We start from the raw sequence: 18,755 nt of genomic DNA, 5'->3' as shown, positions 1-18,755 counted from the left end.
ATCAGTGCTATTCAGAAGCAATATGACAAGCGAAAAAGATAATTTAGAGTATGCTTTAAAAATAGCTAGTGACTTATTTTGTATTAAATCTTTGAAAGATTGATAAAAAGAGGCTTTAATAGCTCTAAGCAATGGCATAGATTGTTTTATTTGCCAACCAACAGGTAATAAAAAATGTATTTTGTTCCAATATTTATCCTTTTTTACATTCACTTTAAACTTATTAAGGAAAGGAACAGCACCTGATAGTATTTCGACTTTAGATGTGCAATTTTAGTTGTTTCTTTGCTTTTGAGTATAAAAGATCAAGAAAACATTCTTAGTAAGAGAGAATCAAAGAAGCTTCTATGAAGCATAATCAAGAAAAGAAAAAATATTGAAGATGATCAGACAGAGGTAATAATTGTCATTATTATACATTATTTTAGTCTACAAATAAAGTTTTTCATTTCTCTAGAAAAAGTCTTGTTTTTCCTGGGCAATTACCCGGGTACCCAGCAAAAACTAGACTCCTCAAAAATTAGACTTCTCAGGGTACCCTGAGAAGTTATACATTTTTTTCTGAAATATTGTTCATAAATTTTGAAATTTTGCTTTTAATTTTCTGTAGAAAACATGTAAAGTATTTTTATAGAATGCAAAATAATTAATTATTTATTTAGAAATTTTTAATGCTAAATGCATTTAGCATTTATTATGATATTTTATTTTTAATTCTAAATACGTTAAGTATTTATTATGAAATATTATATTATTCTGATATTGAATTTAGACATGCCTTAAGTAAACTTTTTTTTGAATTATGCAGTGTTTTTTTTTTTTTTAATTATATACTGTTTTTTTCTAAGATAAATTACAACGAAGCAAATGTAACATTTTGTTTACCTGATGCCATTGTAATAACTTATAGATCAATTGTCAATGACTCTGATTTTAATCAGAAACTTGTTGCAATTGCAGTTGATGAAAGCCATTGTGTGAAAAAATGGTAAGTGATTTTGTTATATGAATAAGTTTGCTACGTAAAGTAAACATTGATATTTACAACTTTAATGTAATACATAAAATTATTTTATGTATTACATTAAAGTTAAGACCTTTATGTAATACATAAAATAAGACCTTTATGTAATACATAAAATTATTTTAGAATTAAAAAATTTTGCTTATTGAAAATAAAGATAAATGCATTACCTATAGCATTATATAAGCAAAATCTTGTGATTTACATGATTTTATTCATACCTTATTTGTTTGTGATTGTTATAGAGGAAGTTCAAGTACACAAGATACATTTATCTCATTCAAGTACATTCAGATGCATTTTAGTCTCACTATAATAGACTCACAGAATTGTACTTGTCACTAAATTAATTCCTGTATTGGCATTGACAGCAACTGCAACTAAAAGCACTGCTGACTTTATTATTGATAATCTTTGCCTGCATGATTTGGTCATAATATCATCTATACCAGAAAGAAGAAATATTAAATACAGCCTAATACATATGGACGCATGAGACCCAGAGAATATTTTCTACCCAGTTGTTCAAGATATTCTTTTGAATACGTATTCAGCTAAAAGAACTTTAGTCTTTTCTACAACTAAGACGATGTAAGATCAATTTATTGGTACTTTCACAAAGAACTAGGAGAAAATATATAAAAGTTATCTTGATAGATCATATGGTCAATTGCATTCCAAAATGTATAAAAGTTATCTTGATAAACCATATGATCAATTGCATTTCAAAACAGATGATGATTTTAATGATGAAAAATATAATAATACAAAACAAAAATATAAAAAATCTCTAAACTATCTTGATCAAGCTTCAGTTGTTTGTTCGAAAATATTCTACTATCCGTTTCTTCTGCTGTTGGTGTAGATATCAATTTTTTTTTGCGAGTTTTCTTTAAGAATTTCACAACCTCTTGAGTTGGCATTTATATTTTTTTGTATTTTTGCTAATATTCTTATTAATATTCAATTAATATTCTTAATTGCTAATGTTCTTTTTACATTTGTATAGCATGTTTTACAAATACAATGATAGTTATTTGAATAAATTACCTTTTCATTTATGATTTTTTCTATATTTAAGCCAGCCTCTGTTACTTTCCCTTATTATCCCATTGATTAATTTTCATAGAACAATCATCATAGGGTGAAAACTTATGTGTGATATCATGAAGACATAAAATGCACACGTTTACTAAACTAGGGGGTAAGAAAACCTCAAATGGTTGTGACCTTTTTTGGTAATGGTAAAAATTTTTCGAAGCAATGAAACATCGTGGTCATTGCATTGAAAATTAAACAACATATCCTCCATTTATTAAAAACTGGATACCATGTTGCAATATAAGAGTACACCAAAACATATAAGTATATAAAAAGCAAAACAAAATGGTTGAATTTAACAAATTAAGTTTGAAGTTAATCTGACTGAATTTTGCCACTAATTATGAATAAGAAAAAGAAATAAATGAATTTATTATTTTTAAAAATCTGCAATCAGAAAAAGCATTAATAATCTTTTTTTAGTTTAAAAGATAAAAATACGGGTTAACAAAATATATTTGACGTATCTTAAATTTGGTAAAATGGTTGTTAATTTGTTGAAAATGGTTGATATTTGGTTTTTAAAAAATTTATTACCCCCGTCCTTAAACCTATAAAGCGTAAATATTTTTCGCCATTATTAGTTTTTTTAAATGACCTAAGTTTTCTTGTCTGACTTTCCAAAGTTCACGGAATTATCTTCTAATGGAATATCATGAATTTGATAAAGGCAATTATTGTGAACAGGCATGCGATAATATATACGATATATCATAATGCAAATATTATGCCTGGTAGATACTCTGGATTACAAGTATATTTAAACGAACAGAATAAAATTGCTGGAAGCTTGTTGAATGTAAATGAACTAAATATAAATAAATATACTGAGTGCTTTTTATATTCCTTGTCTTGGACAATAATTAAACTTTTTTCTTTTATTATTAAACTCATTTCCCCAAGGCTCCAGAGCTTACTTCAGTCTTTGAAGTTCATTAAACTTTTTTTCTCTGGCTCTGGAGCTTAGGGGGGCCTGGACTCTGGAGCCTAGACCACTACTTTTAATGAGACTAATCGCTTTTCTTTTTTTTTCAACAGTAAACTCCGAAAATAAAAGTCTTATTAAACAAGCCCGCTGCGCGGAGAAACAGGTTAAAGCTTGGTAAGAAGTGTTAGTGACTCTTTTAACTATTTGGTATTCTTTAGAGTTTGTTTTTTATAGCTTTTACTCACAGATTGGATTTATTGAAAGAAAAACATGCTAAACTCAAGTACTTATTAAATACACAATCGTCATGTAGGTCAGATGCTTCAAAAAGTTTAATTGAAATTTTTGGTGGGATTTATACAGTATTATCTCTAATATCTGTCAATACAGAAAAAAAAATGCTGACATTTTTCACGAAGCTTTGTGTTCATTAAATAAGGTCACTAAGCTTGAGTTGGCATTCATTTTAGCATCAAGTAGTTTGTTAGGTTTAATGCAGTTAGCAAATTTTTACAAAAAGTTGATTTAGATTCGCATAGAGCAAGCAGAATGTTACTTTCACTCGTTGGTTTTGTAAAAATTTAAGAAACTATTTTGACGAATGGTTTTTACTGAATTTATGAATGAATGCACTTTGGTTTGATGTAGGAAAAGACTATTTTAATAGAAAAAAAAAGAAATGCTTTTAAACGATTAAATGACGCTAAAGACGAAGTTGAAACTTTAAGCAAACCTGACAATTTTGACTGAATATTTTTTTGTCATTATTGACAAATTTGTGACGCACTAAGTACTAATGTAGTTGAAATGCAAGTTAATTCAAAAATGTTTGCAGAAGTGTTCTAAAAGGATTTAAAAGTTTTATTTTGAATTAAAAAAAGTTGTACCATTGTTAATTTGTAGCCTCAACTTTTTTATTCTCATCAAAAGGTAGGTCTAAAAGTACATTGTATATTGAGCCGGATCAAGACATAAGCAAACAAAGACATGGCTTAGAGCCCTGGGCAGATAAAGTGAAACAAACATAAACAAGGAAAAATAAACAAGCTTAACATTTCGATTTACAAGGATTCTAATGAAAGTTTTTACAAACATTCGAAATTAGAATGCTTGTAAAATAATAGTTAGTAAACGAATTTCGAACGTAGTCGTTGAAAAACATTCAAATAAAAGTTTACTTTCGTTCTCGTTGTAAATAAAATACTTTAACAAATACAAACAAAGTTTTAGAAAGAAAATTTTACTGATGTTACCATCAGAACATTTTACAAGCGTATGCATATAATCAATGTAGAAAAATTAACAGATAAAACAAAACGTTGCATTTACGTACATACCTATAACATTAAAGAAACTGTGTCGGAATAAGAATGTACACGAAAAACGAAACAATTTATTGCGATAGCATTACACAAACTTCCAATAATTGATGGTCTCTTGAAAAAGAAAGATTTGAGTCTGAACCATTATACCATGCTATTTCTACCACTGAACTCAACGCTCTGCAAGGTCAGCCTTTAAACATATTTGGTGTTCAACCCAGTAAATCACAAACGTTTGAATTGAATTAATTTTTGTTTCTTATTCATGAGAAATCCGTCTGAACTTTATAGATGAATTGAAATTTTGAAACTATTTTTTCATCTACTTATTTATTGAAATAACTGATAAATATATTTTCATATATTGTCACAATAAATATATTATTTTATTAAAGACAATTTATTGCTGGGACGAACGAATCGCACAGAAAAGACATAATTTTAAATTTATTAAATTTATGTCTTTTCTGCATAAACTTTTTTTCTAAAACTTTATGCTGTTTGCCTGTTAATAAAATACAGATTTCAGGCTCTACATTTTTACTCAACAACCTCGTCGAGTGAATATGATCGCCTTAATAGTGGCGATCTTGATAATAACAGATAATGACGCCGTTGCCAAAAACTTTTATCTTTGGTTGTACTTTGTGCATTAAGGCAAAAAAAGTTTCTACACAGTATTTGTTATTGTCTGAAATTTACAAAGAGCATAGAAATTAAAATATATTGAAATGTAGCAACGCATCATGTTCTCAAAAATATGCTTAAGTTCAGCCGTTTGTAGCACACAAAGTTAATGCTTGCCAGCTACTAAATTTATGCTTCCGTCAAGATACGTTGGATCTTCTGTTAAACAATGTCTAGTAATTATGGTTTGAGGTACTATCGGCATAAATTGTCGTGGAGATTTACACTTTTTACCACAAGGTGAAACTGTCAAAGTTGCTAACTCTTTGGAAACTTCAAAGAACATTTTGTTCTGCTGGTTTTGAATAAAAATTTATGAAATTTTCAACGGACGCTGATTTTCCCTGTCCGGCGTGAAAATGTGAAACTCTTACGAGGACGACGGGGAAACTTGTTATTAGATAAAATATGTCAAGACACGGCTGAAAAAAAAATTCGAATAATGCTCTATCCCTGTGACTAGGCAATTTACTCAATTTAAACATTATCAAAATTGTTGAATTAAGTTAGCGGAAGTTTCTGAACAGAATTCAACATTGCAGACAGGTCTGAAAAAAGCCATAAATAAAGCCATAAGTGGCGCCATAAATCAATGCTCCAATAATGTGGGTCTTTTATAGCCTCGATGCCGTAAAATAATAAACATTGATAGAAAGATAGAAAAATAGAAAGTTCGAGAAACCAATATAAACAAGCACGCAGCGGTGGCGTGGTTAGAGTTCTGGCTCAGAACTAAAAGGTCCGAAGTTCGACACCGGTGTAACGAAAAGAATTAACTCCTTAAAAAATTAACTCCAGTTAAAACATTTTAACTCCCCGGTAAATCTATTTTGAAACAAATTAACCCTGGGAATTAAAGTATTTTAAAATATGGCGAAATGGGACTTAATTATTTCAAAATCCCACCGAAACAAATTAACCCCTTTTAACAAATGTTTTATATAGGTTTTACTGATAATAGTTTAGCTTATAATAAAATTAGTATATCTAGTAAAAAATAGTTTATCTTATAATAAAAGCCTATGAGATTGCCTGTTGCGACTATAAAACTGTGGGAGTATTTTATAATTTTTTTTTTGTTATATAACTTAAATTAATGTTGACTGAAATAATTTTTATATTTGTTAATGAAAAAAAAGGAGACGAAAATATTAATACTATTTTATCTGCACAAACTTCAGTGAACCTTTCTCTTCCTAACAATATTAAAAGTATAACCATAACAATTGATGTAAACAGCTGTGAAATGGAGTAAAAAATAGAAACTTACTTTGATTTGAAGATTACCTGGCAAACAGGTCACAATGTATTATTTATACAAAAACTGAAAAAGAAAAACACATTTCATGCGGTGTGCCCCAAGGTTCAATTTTAGGACCATTATTATTTTTATTGTATATAAATGATTTATACTTAGCATCAAATATTTTTAATGTTATATTGTTTGCAGACGACTCCAATCTTTTTTTATTCCAACAAAAACATAAAAGTTCTCTCTAATATATTTAATGAAGAACTATTAAAAATAAACGAGTGGTTTACAAGTAATAGGCTTTCGTTAAATGTAGAAAAAACTAAATTTATTTTATTCTCTAAACCTAGAAAAGGTGATGATGTTCCTCTAAAATTACCTAATCTTTTAATCAATAAAACATTTATTAAAAGGGAATCAATCGTTAATTTTTTAGGAGTAATACTAGATAAAAATTTGTCATGGAAACCACATATAAAATACATAGAAAATAAAATCTCAATAAATATTTCCATATTATTTAAACTAAACCACATCTTAACACTGCTTCCTTGAAAAAAATATGCTTTTCGTTTATTCATAGTTTTATCTCTTTCTGTAATATATTCTGTATGGGGTAATACTAATTATAGTAAATTAAAAAAACTTTATAGTAAGCAAAAATACGCATGCAGGATTGTATTTGGTGCACACAGAACTTTTCATTGCAAACCTCTTTTAAGGAAGCTTGATGTCCTAAATATCCATAAACTTAATATACACCAAGTTCTACAATTCATGTTTAAAATAAAACATGGGCTTTCTCCTATTGTATTTCAGTCTTACTTTAGTAAAATCTCGCACAAGTATCCGACTAAATTTTCAATTAACAACTTTTTTTTTTTTTTTTTTAGAATATATTTTGCTGTTTAATAAAATAAGTTACATAAGATTATCACGTAATAAAATATATAAACAAATAAGACAGTTTAAAAAACAGACCGGGACTCAAAGAAGATATGGGTGATACAATACCACCACAATCTTTTCATAGAGCCCCTTGAAAAAATAAAATGTCGTCAAAATGTTCAAATAAACTGCAGATAAAAGTATGATGTAAAAACTTCAAATTTAAATACTCAAGGATTTAAAATATATACACCATTGCATAAATAACTACAAAAGATATATACAATTAATTTTTCAAAGAATAAAAAAGTATAACTATTTTGATAAAACTTAACGGAGTTCTTGTAATTTCTCCGAATTAAAAATGTGTTTTTTTGCTAGCAACTTAAATGAGTTTAATGATTTTACCATATTTTTTTTTTTAGCTTCTTTTTTTTAAAATAGTTCCATATTTTTGGTCCGCGAAATTCTATTGAACACTCTGTAAACTTGTTTAGTTTCTTAGGCAATTTAAAGAAATTTGATTGGTTTGTTCTAAGGAAATACTTTTCATTTATATTTTTTTTAAACTTACAATTAAAATTTACTGGAGTTAGGTTATTTGTAAACTTATACATAAAAATTAGGTGTTGATAAATATTTATTTCATAAATATTCATCATTTTCATGTCAAGCATTAAGGGTTTCTTAATTGTACCAAAAACTAATTTAAAACTAAGTTCTTACCAAATCCAATACCGTGGATCGTTTCTATGGAAACACTTATCAAAATTTATTACAAAAAAAAAAATATTTAAAACATCTCTTTGGAATAATACAGGAAAGAATCTGAGAGTCTCTTATTACAAAATGACTATGATTTAAAATATCTCTTTTAAAATAAATACATAAATAATATAAATTATCTAAAAAAATAGTTATTGACACTACTTCTCTTTTGTTGCAGTTTTATTTTTATTTAATTTTTTTGTTAAAAAACTTTAATACTCTTATATTGTTGTTAATCTTTGATATATTGCGTTATATTTCAACACTAATATTTATATTATATTAATATTTATATTGTAACTAACATGTGTAAAATTCTTATATGTACTTAGCTACTTTTCTTTTTTTTATAAAAACTGACGATTTTTTCAAAGTAAATGGGGCTCGATGATAAGACAGTTTATGTCTTCTGCTTGCTCCAGCTCTCTTATTTATTAACACTATTTATTTCATTGTAAGTTTTAATATACGGCAAATACTAATAATAAAAAAAATTGTAAAAATGCTCATTTTTTTTGTTTTTGTTTTAGTAATTAATTTCTGCAAATTTGAGATTTTTCTACTTGTTATTTTAATTTATTTATCGAAAAGAAAAAAAAATATTTGGATCTATTTCTGGAAATAAGTTTTGTTGGTTTGAGTTTGTGTTGTTGCAACTGCGTTGTTGTAACTGTGTTGTTGTAACTGTGGGCCTTTTTTTGATGTATTTTGATGATGATTTGTAATGCAGTTTATTTTATAACGGTTTTAATGATTTTTATAGTTTCGAATAAGATCTCCATGTAATCCATGTTCTTCTACTGTTGTTAATTTCATATTATCTAACCTAGCTTTATTACAATTTTTTAATTGTAGGTGCTAGTTTGGTTGTTTTTATATAGATCTCAGTTTTATATATGTCTTACTATAATTATATAAATACTGCAAATTTAATGTGGTCATAAGAACGTTGTATTTTTTTACTATGTTTACGTTTAACGGGTGGTTACTAAAAATCCGGACTAACTTTAACTGAATTTTAAATGCCACAAGCTAAATCTTTTTTTTTCATGATTATATCCATTTTAAAGCTTATTTAATTCTCTATAAGTTAATTGACAATTTAAAGCTTATTTAATTCTCTATAAATATTGACCTTAACCTTGTATTTTCACTTTTTTGGTCAACTCGTGTTAGAATTGGCCGAATCCGAAGAAACAGACTGGTTGAAGACAAACTTAATTAAAATAAATAAATAACTAAAAACTCTTTTTAATGATTGTTTTATTTAATCTCTACCATTAAAACTATGGGAGTAATTGCCCATGAAAGTTTGTCCGGATTTTTAGTAACCACCCGTTATGTATTTAACTGTTCTTTTTACGATAATGAATATTGGGTATGGTTTACTAGTAACAGAGTTAATCTGTGATTACCATTTTAGATCCGATTGATTCATAATTTTCAAGTCACACTCAAGGTCATAATACAAAATTACACTTGCAATCAATATAAGATATTAAAAAAGTAGTATTTAGATTTTTTTTTTCTATACGCATAACCTTGCATTTTTCATACTTTAATTTTATGAGCCTAAAAGATGTCCATGACTAAATTATTTATATCATTTTGAAGGCTTATTAAATCATTAGGATTTTTTATGCTTCCTATTTTACTGTCATTAATGTAAAGCTTGATAGAGTTTTATATTTGATTTGGCAGATCGTTTATGAAAATCAAAAACAGTACTAGTCTTTGAATATGTAATACTGTAATATGATGTAATACATCAAACTACATTACATATATATATATATATATATAATATATATATATATATATATATATATATATATATATATATATATATATATATATATATATATATACATACTTTATTTTTTTTATTTGAATTTTCAGGCTTAGCATAAGAACAGCCGCAAATAATCATTAAGACTAATCCAAAGTAGCGTCCGTTATTGACCAACGTTTTTGCGTACCGAAGTACTACTCAAGCACTGAGTTGGCGGTGGCAGAATTTGAACTTGTATTGTTCAACAGCCCGGGTTTTAATTTTTTGTTTGACGCTCTAACCAACTGAGCTATCCAGCCACATATATACGCGCAGATAAAATGATATTAATATTTACATTTCCATTTTTTTTCACAACCAAATATAAAAGTTAAAAAATTATTTCAATCAACATTTTTTAAAATTTAAGTTATATAACAAAAAAAAATTTATAAAATGCTCACACAGTTTTTTAGTCGCAACAAGCAATGTCATAGGATTTTATTAAAAAGGTGATGTGAATATAGACCAATAAAAAATATACAAAATAAATTTTTTATTGGAACTAATTGATGTGAATATATAACGAGGTTATATATTCACATCAATTATTACCAATAAAAATATATTTTGACTAGTTAATAACCTAAAAATAACTCAAAATGTGGTTGCTATGGGCGTTTCTAAGAATATGTTTTTTAAGTACCTAAATATAACAGGTAATATCTTTATTTATAGAGTTTGTTCTCAATCCAAATTTTCAGACTATTTACGTGATGAAGAGACTATTCACGTGACGACACAAGTGATGAAGGAATAAAATAAACTTGAAAAAAAAAATTTTTTTTTATAAAAATAAGCTTTTATGAGTGGTGGACCACCTTAATCCCCTTTAATTTGAGGGGGTTAATATGGTCATAACTTTTGAATGTTAAAAGATAATTGTATGAAACTTTAAATTTATCGATGAATATAACTTTAGTTAAGAATAGTAAATAATATATTTTGTAAACTTGCTGCTCACATGTTTGTGGTGAATGTGGCCAAAATTTTAGGGCTTTTTTGTTCCCAGGCTCCAATCATCGCAGTTTTTTGCAAAGCATCTTTATTCGACATAAGAATAAACATAATAATGTTTGGCGTTTGCTCCATGTCAGGAAGTTAGCTCAAACACCAAAAAATGCTGTATCCGCCCCTGATATATATATATGTATATATTTATATATATGTATATATATATATATATATATATATATATATATATATATATATATATATATATATATATATATATATATATCATATATAACTCAGCTTATCACATTCCCAACCTACCGTAGTAGTCGACACGTCAAGCCTACTAGCACACTCGATCTTATTATAACAAATGAACCAGACCGTGTAATCTTCATTAAACAAGGCGATTCTCTTGGTGACACTCCAATGGGCCAAGCACACTGCTTCATCGAAGGTAAATATGCTGTTGCATGCCTCAACAACTCGCCTACTTTGCCGCTAAAACCTCGACTCATTTGGAGTCGAGCAAACTACGCAGCAATATCAGCACATATTGCAGCTGTTGAATGGGAAATAGTATTCACTGGACTAAATGCAAACGATGGTTACCAGCTTTTAGCAAACGTGTACAATGAAGCCACTAACCTACACATTCTGTCAACTACCACTCCCTTTACAGAAAAACATGAGCAATGGGTAACACCAGAACTTATTGAGGTGGTCAAAGCTAAACGCACTTCTTGGGCCAAGTACATTAATGCAGGTCGAGATATGCACAAATTTCTCAAAATATCGCATCGCACTGCCTGCAAAAAAGTTAAAAAATGGTCAAAGCTGGTAGGCAGAAGTACGAAGAGCTACTCATCAGGGATTCCGAAAGCAACCCTAAACGCTTACATGCATATTTAAGAAGCAAGCAGAGCGTCAGTAAAAACATTACATCGCTTGAAACAGTCAATAGCAACATCACAACCGATACCGGCAATATATGCGCATCGTTAAATAACTATTTTCAATCTGTCTTTGTTTTAGAGCCCGAAGGTTCAATGCCAGGCTTTGAAAGTCGTACTGAAGCAGTTTGTGTCATCGATCCAGCAAGTTTCTCTGTCAATATAGTACAAAAATGCCTAAACAACCTTGATGAAAGAAAATCAACCGGCTACGATGGCTTACATCCACGGGTCCTTAGTAAACATTCAGCTGCCTTTACCAAGCCTCTTTCACTTATCTTTAAGTGCTCGTTTGCAATTGATGTAGTTTCATGAATTGTGGAAAAAGTTGAATGTAACACCTTTTTTCAAGAAGGGGAGTAGGCTAAAAGCATCTAACTACCGGCCAGACTCGTTCACTTCCATACCTTGCAAAATTATGGAAAGTATTTTACAAAAAAGAATAATGGAACACTGCGTTGCTAATGGTCTAATTTCTCCAAACCAGCATGGCTTTGTTCATCGTAAGGGATGCGTATCAAACCTTTTAGAAACTTGGGACATTATAACGGAAGCAACTCACTGCAGACACGCAGTAGATGTCATTTGCACAGACTTTGCAAAGGCGTTCGACAAAGTACCACATAAACGCCTTCTTTATAAGCTGAGAGCGTACGGTATTCAAGGCGCTCTTGTTGACTAGATCGCAGCTTGGCTAAGCAATCGATGTCAACGAGTGGTTATAAACGGCATTACTTCTGAATGGAAAGCAGTCACTAGTGGAGTGCCTCAAAGCTCGGTCTTAGGCCCATTGGTATTTGTAATCTTTGTAAACGACCTGCCGGATAGAATTACTCATCATATGAAACTGTTTGCCGACGACAGCAAAATAATAGGAATAATTAACAAAGAGTCGGACAACATCACTCTCCAAGATGACGTTGACAGAGCAGTAGAATTGTCACATATTTGGCTCTTGTATTTCAACGTTGAGAAATGCAAAGTAATGCATGTTGGGCGCGGATTTAACAAGTCAACGTACAAATACTCAATGGCAACGTCGATGGCACCCATCGTTCTCTCGAAAAAACCGCAGTCGAAAGAGGCCTTGGTGTGATGGTCTCGAATCACCTTAACGTCAGACCGCAAATAGAGTCAGCTGCATCAGTAGCAAATAGAATGCAAGGGCGAATCAAAAAAACATTTCACAGTCGCAGTTTTTATTTATGGCGCACTCTGTATCTCACTTACGTTCGCCCCTATCTTGAGTTTGCTGTACAAGCCTGGTAGCCGCATTTAAAATCAGACATTGCCATTCTCGAGCAACTCCAACATCGAGCAACAAAAACAATATTGACTATTAAACACCTGTTCTATTAAGATCGAATCCAACGGCTCGGTTTAACAACTCTTGAAGAACGCCGCAAAAGAGCAGATCTTATCGAGCAATTCAAAATCACTCGTAAACTCGAGCTTGTCAGTTTTGTCGTCCCGCAAAAATTTTCAAAAAGTAAAGAAAGTATATTCTAAGAGGCCATAACCATAAACTAGAACGTCAGATGGTAAAAAACTGCGAGAAGCGATACAACTTTTTATCTAATAGAATTGTTGACCCATGGAATGCACTTTCGCAAAAAGCAGTGAACACTCAATCCATCAACGCTTTCAAAAACAACATAATAAAGTATTGCTGCTTCGTCTGTAGCGTCTGTATCTCCATGTTCGTCAACATAGAGGGGCCTGGTGTAGCACCTCTTCATCAAATTCTAAATAGATTATTGTATTTGTATTTGATCACTGAATAATAATAATAAAATATATATAGATATATACATATATATCAGGGGTGGATATAATTGTTGTTTTTAAAGCTGGTAAAATCTTTGTGTTGCTATACGATATTATTTTGCTTTGATAACCACGGATTAAAAGAAATGCAAATTGGTTTTAATTATTGATGCTCAATTAAGCCGTCATCGTAAAACTACTTTTTTCCAACGATTGTTTTTATTTGATTAAGAATAAGTTGAATATTTTATCAATACAGTTGACCCTAAAGAGCTCGAGATATCGCAAGGGATCGGAAATAAAGTCCGGGATACACAATAGTTCGAGATATCGAGTAGTCGAGATATCGAGAGTCAACTGTGTATCTTCTTTTTTTTTAGGATGTCCCTTACGGAAAATTTCCATAGAAATTCTATTTCCATCCATGGAAAAATCATGGAATTTCCATGGGCATTTGAAACACCTTTCCAAGGAAAACTCATGGATTTTACCTGGTAAAATAGCATGTTTTGTTTTCAAGTTTTTTTGATCTAATGTTATTTCAATTGTCATATTAATCCATATAAAGCAAATTTTATCACGCAACTCGCTAATATTATTGAGTTCTTTTAATCTATGGGTCGCTTTAGCGGAATAAAATTAATAAACAAAATAAAATTTAAATCTTGTTGAATCCAAATTAAAAAGAACCATCAATACAACATATTCAATCCAAAAAAACATCAAAACCATTTAAAAGTGCGATTGCAACTGCCAACTATAATTGCAGAACCAGGTAATCGTCAAACAAATTACCATTCACATTTTGATATTCATTATTGTTTTGACCACAATTTGTATCATTGTCCCTTTCACCGATCTAGACAATACATCATACAATTAATACATACATACTAACTAATTTTCTTTATTTACTAATTTATTTATACTTATAATTATTTCCATTATAACTTACTTTATAATTACGTATCAACACACAACTTTTTGAATGTTCTATATAAATGTTGCCAAATGTAGGGCAACATTTATATAGGAAATAGTAGCAATGAATATATCATTATTTATAAATAATAATTATAAGACCATTACCTCTTTTCCGCCCAAGCTTTCTGCATGATGTACAACATCATTTATATTTCTAGTCATTTACATTCCTGCCTATAATGTAATTTAAATAAAATGATAAAGTTAATAAAAATAAAAAGATTTATGATAAAGATAAAGTTAATAAAATAAAAAGATTTATGCACAAACTAATACATATATAAATGTAACCTGCATGTTAGAAACATTTATATAGAACAAGGCAGCAACAAATATAAAATGTAATTTAAAATTTAACTAATATAAAATGTAAATTACTTATAAAATGTAATTAAAAAAAAAGACTTACTTTTTTGTCTGAGCTTTCTGCATGATGTACAACATCAGTTATATTACCAGTCAAACCTGCCTGCTGATAATGTAGTAATTTAAATAAAACGATAAAGTTAAAATAAAAAAATTAATGCACATATATAAATGTAACCTGAATGTTGGTAACATTTATATAGAACAAGGTAGCAATAAATATATTATAACTTATAAATCATAATTTAAAAAAAGCTTACTTCTTCTTTGTCCGATCTATCTGAAAGATGTAAAACATTTTTTCTCACATCTTTCAGATAGAAATTTATCACTGTGATTTAAATAAAATGATAAAATTTAAATAAAAGGATTTATGCACTATTAATTCAAAAATTTATTATATTTTTACTTTACTATTTAAAACATAATGAATATGTAATTTATTAATTATAGTAATGTAAAAACACAATAGTGTGTGCATAAATTAATTTACTTTAGACGAGAACTTCACATTAGTTAAATATAAACAAATAAAAATAATTGTATTATAACAAATAATAGTGTATTATTTATAAACGTTGCTTTTACATGCTTATATTTATCTGTGAAGTAAAATCTTGTGCATTAATTAACTTCTCTTTCTTAGGGAAGTTAATTAATGCACAAGATTTTACTTCACAGTTAATAGTTTAATAGTTTTAAACCCAAATAATCCAATTTTGTAGGTGCTTTTGATTGGCTTTGAGGAATTGCTGAGTTATTGTACCCTAAAGTTGCTATAAAATGCAATATTAGGAAAATTTTCGGAAACTTTTATGTGCTGCAGTTCAATACCTATAGACAGGCAATACCAATTTTTTTCTACTTTTGTGTACTTAGAGCAACCACCTGTGGAAAAAATTAAAACTATGTGTTAAAAATTAGTTTAACACTTGCAGCAGCCTATTAAAATATCACTTTTTTTGAAAAATATTATAAATTACATACACTTTGCAGGCATAAAAAATAGCGTAAATAATTGAAATAAATTATGAAATATTTGGCGTGGTTCTATATATAGACAATCACCAAAAAAGATTTAAAGACCTAAACTCTATCTTATGACATAATTTTAGTATTTTGAGTGCAATGTTTTTTGAGTTTAAAAGGATACCTAATAGCGCAAGCTATATTTCAAAAAAAAAAAAAAAAATGCTGAAAGAAGTATATATACAATAGTATACTAATTTCTATACACAAAAATAAATATATATACACAAGTACACTAATTTCTTTATCTTTGATTTACATAACTCATAATACTGTCATCATTATTAGCAAGTTTGTTGTCACAAGCACTTCTACCCTTAATGGATGGAGCACTTATTTGACAAATTAGTTTGTCAAATGGAACTCAACACTGACTTGATCGTGCATCATTAGTCCATTTTAAATTTAATTTGTTTCTATGCATAATTTTTACATTAACATCTTTTCAACAGTTTTCATTACAGATCTCAAACACAAGCCCTATGTACCATTCATCATTGTAAAAGCATGTAATGTGTTTACCAGGTTGAAATTTTTAGGAATCTTTTTTTGCCAGGTTAATATTACTCAGCAAATGGGCATCATAGACAGTATCGCTAGAGATTCTCCGTAAAAATAGTTTCACTCTACCTGGTACAAAAATTTGATAGCTTCTTGTGCCTGGGACTGTGCTCGTCTCTTCACATCATTTCTTTAGGATTATGGTTAGTTTCATGGTTATTGATATCAACACTTGAAATATAAAATATGTTAACACCTTTATGTTTTTTTTAGCCGATGTAAGCAGTTCATTTGGTATGAGAACCTGGTTTGCTGCTCGTATACTCGCTTTTGCTGTTTCTTTTTTTATAGTTCCTCTTATTCCACCACATGGACTCTTGCCATGGGATGTAGCAAAGAAATGATTCTCAGCCTTTATATTGTGATCTTCAAGATGGTACATTAAGTTTAACAGACATTTTTAATTTTTGTACTATGACACAGCACTATCACTGAAGTATTTTACTTTATTGATTGTGGGTAGTTTGATTTTGATCATAGGGAGAAGCTGTGAGAAAACAATAAACTGTGTGAGAAAACAATAAACTGTTGTTTGGTCATGGCGACGGTGGTCAGAAATTTTATAATGACATTCACATTTGAGTTGATTTTTTCAACTTTGTAATAAACAAAAAATGGATGTAAAAAAAGGTAGCTTGATTGGCTTGCCAGTAAAACCCTTGTACAGCATTTCATAAGAATACAACAAGTGTGTTGATCTAATGTTCTTTTTGTCTCTGATAAGTAGGAGGGTTGTGCTTCTTTGATAAAGTGGTGGTGACAAAGATCATACAAAGTTTCACTTAGAGTTTCAATTAACTCAATAATGCTTGTTTGGACTGTTACAAGTGCAGTTTTGTCAGTTGACACCTTTTGTTTGTATGTGATCTGATCGTCAAAATCAAAATCATTATTTTCAAATACATTTCCAAGTAAGTCTTCAAATTTACTTTACCGGGGAAGTTGGAATATAGATGAAAGATACAGCTTTGACTATCTATATTACAAACACATACTTTCATCAAACCTTTGTAATATATTAAATGCCCCTTAGGTAAAGCAGTACATATCAACTTACCATTTTGATGATAAGAACATACGCAAACTGAGTGACTTCCACTACTGTCAACTGTGATGCACCACTTCGGTCTTAGTTCACAGAACTTGTTGAATCCAACTTTGTGTTTAGGTTATAACTTCCTAAACTCAATATAAAGTTCCTTTAATCAAATTGATATTAAATGTTTTTGTTTATGAACTTTTACATTATTTATACGCACAGAAACGAAGTCTTTTTCCTGGGCATTGTCTTGTGAACTCTTCAGATTCATAAATTTCAATGACTTTTTGTTTAACAATATCTTCCAAAGACTGTCCTATTTTAGCCTTAGGTTTAGCAAGTATTCCTTTTTCATTTTTCAACTTTTGAGCTTTCTCAACAAGATGTTCTGAAACTGAAAATGTTTTGCAAGTTTTTTCAATTGATGGACTATCAGGAGTTAGTGTTATATTTCTTATTTTATTTTTTATTGTATCAAACAGTTTGTCTAAATCATTACAGTTTATACATTTTTGCTCTTTTTCCGATACTATATCTTTTGGGTCTATACCCAATGCTGAATCTACTAGGTTTGTCATACTCGTTGCAATTTTTTTTTAGCTTTTTGCTATCCATATCTTAGTGCTTCATAACTAGAAATATAGGCTTTTTCATGGTGAAAACATATCTCCTCATTTGGTTCAAAAGTGTATCCTATACTTTGAATTAAAACTTAAATATCAGTATCTTTTAGTCTTATTCTTCCTACGATTCTACAATATGACATTTTATTACAATCTTCATTTAAAACTCTTCCACACAACATTTCCTGAAACTTTTTACTTATCTAAAAATATTAAAATGGAGGGTTAAACATGTAACATTATAATCAAAAAAAAACTTTTTTATATTTTTCCATTTATAAAATCAGTAAAAATAAAATCTCAAGTACAAATGTGATTAAAACTGTCTAAAATGCAATCAATAAACTATTTCTACATATAACTATTTCTGCATACACAAAACTTTTTACTTTTTGGTTCTTGCAATATTAAAAGCTAAAATAATAAAACCCAGAAAATATTTATATAAATATTGTGCAGATTTAGGTTTTAATACAAACTCTTAAAGTAATTGAAGTATTTTAAACTCAAATTACAATTTAATAAGCATATAACATAATAACCATGTGAAAATTATGTTATTAAAATTATATTATATGCATAAAATTAAAGTTGTTGGCATTGATCTGTAGCACATTAAAGTTTCCAAAACTTTTTTTAATATTGTGTTATTTATCAGCTTTGAGGTACAAGAACTGA

General features: G+C 29.0%; 2 long non-coding RNA genes across 3 annotated transcripts in view; both read right to left on the bottom strand.

Annotated features, from left to right (window-relative positions):
- Positions 1-14,127: 14,127 nt before the first annotated feature.
- LOC136090567 (uncharacterized) overlaps positions 14,128-18,755 on the bottom strand; it is a 5,749-nt gene continuing 1,121 nt past the window's right edge. Inside the window, exons 2-4 of one of the 2 annotated variants that reach the window (XR_010643519.1) lie at positions 14,869-14,931; positions 14,565-14,633; positions 14,128-14,334 (exon numbers count right to left, since the gene is read on the bottom strand). This is a non-coding gene — a long non-coding RNA (uncharacterized LOC136090567). Of the gene's footprint in view, positions 14,335-14,564; positions 14,634-14,868; positions 15,277-18,755 lie in introns of those variants that run through there. The other variant, XR_010643518.1, reaches the window with a different exon arrangement.
- Positions 16,021-18,755, bottom strand: part of LOC136090568 (uncharacterized) — a 3,723-nt gene continuing 988 nt past the window's right edge. Inside the window, exons 1-2 of the long non-coding RNA XR_010643520.1 lie at positions 17,473-18,755; positions 16,021-17,391 (exon numbers count right to left, since the gene is read on the bottom strand). The exon at positions 17,473-18,755 is cut by the window's right edge and continues 988 nt beyond it. This is a non-coding gene — a long non-coding RNA (uncharacterized LOC136090568). The remainder of the gene's footprint in view (positions 17,392-17,472) is intronic.

This window comes from Hydra vulgaris, chromosome 14, assembly GCF_038396675.1.
Source record: "Hydra vulgaris chromosome 14, alternate assembly HydraT2T_AEP".
NCBI lineage: Eukaryota > Metazoa > Cnidaria > Hydrozoa > Anthoathecata > Hydridae > Hydra > Hydra vulgaris.
Note: the sequence above shows the minus strand (reverse complement) of the source record. Positions and strands in the feature narration are given on the sequence as shown.